General features: G+C 36.3%; 1 long non-coding RNA gene across 1 annotated transcript in view; it reads right to left on the bottom strand.

Annotated features, from left to right (window-relative positions):
• The window catches only part of LOC147466425 (uncharacterized), a 5,618-nt gene extending 1,837 nt beyond the window's left edge, over positions 1-3,781 (bottom strand). Inside the window, exon 1 of the long non-coding RNA XR_015190893.1 lies at positions 2,513-3,781. This is a non-coding gene — a long non-coding RNA (uncharacterized LOC147466425). The remainder of the gene's footprint in view (positions 1-2,512) is intronic.
• Positions 3,782-7,500: the final 3,719 nt, after the last annotated feature.

Raw genomic sequence — 7,500 nt, 5'->3', positions numbered from 1 at the left:
AGTCCTTCAATAAATTAGAAGGCACGACATGAGTCAGATTGGATGAGACTGGAAAAATAAATGTTAAATAAGCTGAAATAAAAAATATTATTAATATAATATTGACCTGGCGGTCGTTCCGTTAAGGAATAGGTGATTTACCTTGTTTGACCATGCTAGTGGTCGGTGAGATCATGCGCCAAATTGAACTCGTCCCGTGGGGAAACGCTGTCTTAGCTCGAGAACAAAGATAAATATGATGAATTAGACTATGCTAGGATATTTCAATTGCGTGGCCGAACTCGTCCTTCTGAAATAAGGTGCGGCGTAATAGCCAAGATCGGGGCAACTGAAAGAAATACCATTAATATGTGCATAGCTAATAAAAATGCGGAGTTAGCAAGCCTGGAACGTCTGATAAGTGATAAGCGCGCTGTCTCTGTTTGAGAGAATTAATTGTGACGTCAGGTTGTCAAGATCTCCTAGGCGCGTTGCACCGGAGTGCGAAAAATTAACCCGTAATTCGCGGTTTATTCAATTGTGGTACCATAGATACGCGGAATTAGGGTGTGAGATGCATATGCAATGGGCGTCATGCAATGAAGGCCCGATAAATGAGGTACAGTAGCTGGAGAAAGGCAAAATTAAGCTGAAAAGCTGTAAATATGAAATGATAAGTAAACCTTTTCCTGACTGACCTAATGAACGTTTCGTTCAGTAATAACATGATAAGATATTTGGCGTTCCGATTGACCCATGAAATGTTTCGAAAGGTCGGAAACTCGGAGAGGCCTATGATGATAACAAATTGCTTAATGTTGTCGAAGTCGACAATTGCTTAAAAATAAAAATAATGACAATCATATCATACGATGATCAAAGTTACTTGCAATTAAATAATGAGATATGGAAGTAACAATAATCAATAATGCAATGAAAAATGCAAAGATAGTCGAATATGACTATACAATGAAATAGGAATAAAGCTAAGAAACGAACATGCATCTGTCAACATTTCTAGCTAAATGTGATGATAAATCATAATATGAAGTGATGAAACATGTTATGATATGAAATAATTGTCATAGAGATTGTAATGAATTAACAATCATAAGTCCACAAAGTCATAAAATATTAAAAACATATACTGTCGAATGTTGAGAAATATATAGAATTTCACAAAGACAGTACAAATTGTTAATCCAATCATCGGATTACAACGTGACCGAGTGAGGTCAGTAGTGTGACCATTAAACGATTCACAAATGACAAATAATGTCATGTTACAGGAGATGCAGATATATAAGTCATGCATTAGAAATATATAAACGTATATGCAGACAATAAAATAAATTAAAATGTAGAGAAAATCAGAGTTAAGACACATATAATTCTTAATATTCGTTAACGATTTTCTTACAAATTCACACGGTCAATAATGACATAGGATAAGGTCACATACAGAATGCGGTCATGAAGTGACCAAAGGTCACATGTGATGCTATTTCCCAATATCACACGGTCATGAATTTGACCACAAGGGACAGAATGGTCGCGAGAAAATATAACACATTGTCAAAGTTTTATATTCAGATTGACCATACGAACGGGTCACGGGTCAAGTGAGGTCAGGTCATATGCGAAATACATTTAATAATTAAATGCATATTAAAGCAAGAATAAAAGAAATTATATTAAAGTCCCATAATAAAAGAGCAAATATAATAAATGTTAACGCAAAGTGAATTACATTTCCACGAATACATAGTATAAACCATATTCAAGAAAGGAAAGTATGTAAATTCACAAGAAAAATAATCACACGAGATCAAATGACGAATCGGAATCATGTAATTAGATAATATATTTTTGTTCGAAGAAATACGTCATGTTAAATTTCGCATAGGAACGAAAACTTAAGAAAATCACACAGATATTAGAAATTCTATATAAGAAATTTCGAAGTTATTGCCATACGAATATGATGTGATTTACAGTTATTTACTTAACTAACGCACAGAAAAACAAATCATGCATTATACGTAGTAAAATGTAATCGTAAATTCACACAAGATAACGTAGAGCAATCTAAGCGTAGAATAATAAAATAAGTAAACGAAACAGTTATTTTATCGGTTTCGTATGAAAGTCTAACGTCACACCTTTATGTGAATTTCTACGAGAATACGAATAACTTTGAAACGTTAATAATAACAAACGTAAGATAAAATTAGAATATTTGTTAAACATTCGTAGCACAGTAACTATAACGAATAACATACACATCGGAAGACACATAAAATAATGATGTGAAATATTACGTTACCGAATGTTAACGAAAAGTTATTTAGTGAAATTAACGAAACGATATGTAGATAAAATTATCACTAAGTAGATAAGAAAGCGTGGGAGGGAGGGTGGGGGAATGACGGGGGAGGATTTTACAATAAACAGGGAGAAAAAAAAATGCAATGGGGAGGGGGGGCAGGGAAACACAGGAGATACAGTGTCTAGCAACCTTAAAGTGACTTACCTTTTGTTGCTGAGAGAAGAGAAGTAGCTTCACTGCGATTGTTGTGTTCCTCTTAGTGCTGATGTTGTTCACAATCACAAAATACACACTTAGACAATACTAACGTGGCGATAATTGTCCCAACCGTTACCATATGAGGCGGGATAGACAAGGGTTATTTAAGTACGCGCGAGCGGTTCACGACTTAAATAAAAATTAGGTTAATATTCTACACTTTTAACCTAAAAGGAGGAGGTACTTCTCCAGATATCACTAACTATGTCACGTAGTGAAAAAATAGAACGAAGAGCCACTAGTATGCCTAAATTGTGCAAAAAATTGAAACTAGGTCCTATCAATTTGTTATTAATCAAACAGAACCAAAATATTTGTAGCGAGCGGCCTACGAATATTTATAATCAATTAACGACGTGAGGTTCTTATCTTGCGACATCACCAATTTATGTGACGAGCAAGATATATCAAAAGATGAATCCCATTCTGCCACCAGAATATGTGGTGAGCAGAATGAATCTCACCGCTGACACCAGTTTATGTGATGGTATTAAGATGTGTCTCTACTACTAGTTGTATGTGTAAAAGGTATATATCCTAAATACTAACACTATTTGTGTAATGGGCAAAACGGGTCCCGTCCCTGGCACCCGAATATGTGGCGAGCAGAGATTGATCTAATTCCCACACATAATATATAAAGGGATTGCGTGAAACACGGTAGCTAAAACATTAACAATATATTATAAGTCAAGATATATATATATAACATTATTTACAAGGGAGGCACAATATATACACGCAAGGGGGAAGCTAAGCCTATCGCAAAGCTAATAATACCTGAGCTAAAGATATATCAATAACACTAATATAAACACAACACTAAGGAAAACCCAACTCTAAGGAAAACACAGACAATGAACAGTATATGAAATAAGCTAAGTCACTAAAGGCACTAAAACACTGTCTACCTGGAATCCTTGAGGAGGTGAAGGGAGAGGAAGACCTCTCGACTTGAAGGTCGAACTAATTCTGTCTAAATCTATCAATGACCTATTTTGAGGAGGATACCGGGTCAGTACGAGGGGCAGCGACAATTCTTCTAATTGGTCAGGGAGCTGCCCGACCCGGCGGTGATTGGTCCACGTGGTAATGAGAGCAGGACTTTGGCCACGCCCTCCGAACGTGGGCATTCAGGACTGACCTGGAACTGGGAGACATTGTGTTTAAGTAACTAGAAATATTTAATTATTGCTTCGATATGAATTTTGAATCTTTATCATATACAATAAGACCTTCATAGGGACTCGAACCCGCGCGGGTTCGAGTCCCGGTCAGGGAGGTAAAAATTTGTATATATTAAAATGCGTTACTGCATTCTACCATCTTCTCATATATGATTATATATATATATATATACATATATATATATATATATATATATATATATATATATATATATACATATATATGTTTATATATATATATGTATATATATATATATATATATATATATATATATATATATATACATATGTGTGTGTGTGTGTGTGTGTGTGTGTGTGTGTGTGTGTGTGTGTGTGTGTGTGTGTGTGTGTGTGTGTGTGTGTGTGTGTGTGTATGTGTGTGTGTGTATGTGTGAGTATCAATGATACAGAAAATGACAATAAGAACATTAACAATGATCGCAGAAAAACAATGAAAATGCAAGACATAGCAAAAGTAGTGATAATTCAATATCAGTGAGAAACATACTGATGAAAGTTGTAACAACACGAATAGCAGTCAATAATAACAACAATAAAGGTTATCACAACACTGTCAGAAATGACATTCGTAATTAAGATGATAATGATATGATAGTGGTATGATGAAAGTATATAGGATAAAATGACGATAGAGATGTTAAGTATAACTAAGTAAATACTAAGAACAACGGTAATAACGATGATGAAGTAAGAATGATGATGATGGTAATAGTGACAATGAGAATAAAACAATTAACAACAGTGAAGAATATGAGATGGAAACAACAGATAGGCCTAGATTATAGCCCTATTGAAAGGATGCCAGCCGAGCAGGATCGGAAAGAGAGAGAAAGAAACAGTGAGTGGAAGAAGGAGAAGAAGAAGAAGAAGAAGGAGAAGAAGAAGAAGCAGAAGAAGAAGAAGAAGAAGAAGAAGAAGAAGAAGAAGAAGAAGAAGAAGAAGAAGAAGAAGAAGAAGAAGCAGAAGAAGGAGAAGAAGAAGAAGCAGAAGAAGAAGAAGAAGAAGAAGAAGGAGAAGAAGAAGAAGCAGAAGAAGGAGAAGAAGAAGAAGCAGAAGAAGAAGAAGAAGAAGAAGAAGAAGAAGAAGAAGAAGAAGAAGAAGAAGAAGAAGAAGAAGAAGAAGAAGAAGAAGAAGAAGAAGAAGCAGAAGAAGAAGAAGAAGAAGAAACAGAAGAAGAAGAAGAAGCAGAAGAAGACGAAACAAAAGAAGAAGAAGAAGAGGAAGAATCATAAAGAGAAGCAGAAGAAGGAGAAGAAGAAGAAGAAGAAGAAGAAGAAGAAGAAGAAGAAGAAGAAGAAGAAGAAGAAGAAGAAGAAGAAGAAGAAGAAGAAGAAGAAGAAGAAGAAGAAGAAGAAGGAGAAGAAGAAGAAGAAGAAGAAGGAGAAGAAGAAGAAGAAGAAGAAGAAGAAGAAGAAGAAGAAGAAGAAGAAGAAGAAGAAGAAGAAGAAGAAGAAGAAGAAGAAGAAGAAGCAGAAGAAGGAGGAGGAGGAGGAGGAGGAGGAGGAGGAGAAGAAAAAAAAAGGAGGAGAAGGAGGATAAGAAGAAGAAGGAGGAGGAAAAGAAAAAAGAAGAAGAAGAAAGAGAGGAAGAAGAGGAATAGGAATAAGAATAAAAATAAGAATAAGAATAATAAGAGTATAGAGAAAGACTGAGAGGGATTTTTGAAGGAAAGCCATCTATATATTTATCACTGGCGATATCTCCCTCTCCAGAATTTTTATTGCAAATCTGCTCGTTGCTCGAGGCGTTTCGCCGACCAAGGTCCTTTTCCGTCCGCAATCCTTTCAAAGGAAAATGTCATCGGGGTTCCTGGTTCGGCAGATCCGGTCCTTGGCGGTTCTCTCTCTCGAACCGGCCGGCCGGACGAGCGAGGCAGGTGGGCGATGGATCGGGAGATAGAGAGATGCTGCCAGATCTTATCTCGGGTGATAGGGATGCTGAGAGGATGTCTGAGAGGATGTCTGAGAGGATGTCTGAGAGGATGTCTGAGAGGATGTCTGAGAGGATGTCTGAGAGGATGTTCCAGAAGGAAAGGCAATGGATATTCGAGAAGCAAAGAGCTAGAGTCACTGATTCGGCCATTCCGATCCCCTTGCAATTTCCTTCTTGCAACGGCACACGGGCGGATACGAGGAGTGAGGTAGATAGGAAAAGAAAAAGAAGAAGAAAAAGACAGGTAGGAAGGATGATCGAATGCTTTATCAAAGAAATAAAGACCCTCTCATGACGAAGGGTCGAGTCTCTTCCGTATTCTTTCCGTATTCCGTATTCTCTGAAGGGATAATGCCTGTCAAATGGATATCACAAAACTATCTAGGATTTTCAAAGACACAAAGCGTAATGCACTTTCCATTGCTGTATTTTATGTCATTTCTGAGTATTTTTATTTCGGTTTTATTGCCGTTGTTAACAATAGCATCACCAGCCAGAATTTGTTCCTTTTTAATATCTTCAAACTACTTGTTTCATTTGATAGCGTCAGATTTCATATTCTACAAGGTTCTTTCTATCAATTGTGTTCGCGGTTATAATCCTAGGATATGCATGAGGCTCTATAACCGCTGGTTATCATTGTATGGAATAAGTAATCATAAAACAAAGGAAAAGAATCACCACCCAACGCTCCAACCCCTCCAACCCCTCTCCCTCCCTCTCCCTCCCTCCTCCCCCCCTCCCTCTCCCGTGACACCGAAAAGCCTTATCATCCCCAACTTACCTCCGGCTTTACGACAGCCCATCCCGCGGGCTCGGCTTTACGACATACGGCCGGATATTGGGCGACCCGCGCCACCTCCTCCTCAGCCCCCAAGATGGCCGATGGAGTGGCAGGAAGAGGGAGGAGAAGCGGGAATGAAATGATGAATTCGATAAAAGAGAGAAGGAAAAAGGCTGGATTAAAAATGGATGTTCAAATTAAGGGATGTGAGAGGGTGATTACTGGCGATCGGGGCCTAATTAATGGACGGGGAGTTATGAGATAAGGGAGAAAGTAAGGAAGAAGATGAATATGAAGAAGAGAGGGATGAAAAAAAGCGGTAAGAAAAAAAAAAAAAGAAATGATGGGAAAAATGAGTTAATCAATATTATCGATAATAAAACTGATCATGACGTTAATTAAAGTGGTCGTAATGATGGTGAAGATAATGATGATGATCATAGTGAGAATAACAACAGTAAAAGTAACAATAATATCTATGATAATGATAGTATATATTATTAAAATTGTAATTTTAACAATGTTTATGTTCATGATAGTAATGATGATAATAATCATTATATTAATGTGATAATAAAGATTATGATGATAAAGATAGTAATGGTAATAATTTTAATAAGAAAATAGTAATGATAACAATAACAACAGCAACAACAATAATCATAGTATCATTGATGATAATGATGAAAATATCATAAAAATAATAATCACGATAATGATAATGATACTAATGATAATATTGATGACAATCATGATTATCATCATTATGATAATGGCAAAGATAATAATGATAGTAATAACTCACATTTCAGATTGCGAGCTTTATACTCAGAAGACTAAAGTATAAATGTAATAATCTAATTAATAAGTAATTAAGAGAGTAGCGTAGTGGTAGCGCGTGGAGCTCCTAGCCACGCCCTGCTCCTCATTTTGTAAATTATCTCTGACAGAAATGACAGAAATAATAATGATAGATTATGATAATGGTGATAGCGATGATAATGGCAATG

The sequence above is a fragment of the Penaeus japonicus genome, unplaced genomic scaffold (genome assembly GCF_977035675.1).
Source record: "Penaeus japonicus unplaced genomic scaffold, GWHDUDI00000001_assembly GWHDUDI00001097, whole genome shotgun sequence".
Lineage (NCBI taxonomy): Eukaryota > Metazoa > Arthropoda > Malacostraca > Decapoda > Penaeidae > Penaeus > Penaeus japonicus.
This window is presented reverse-complemented; position numbering and strand designations above follow the sequence as displayed.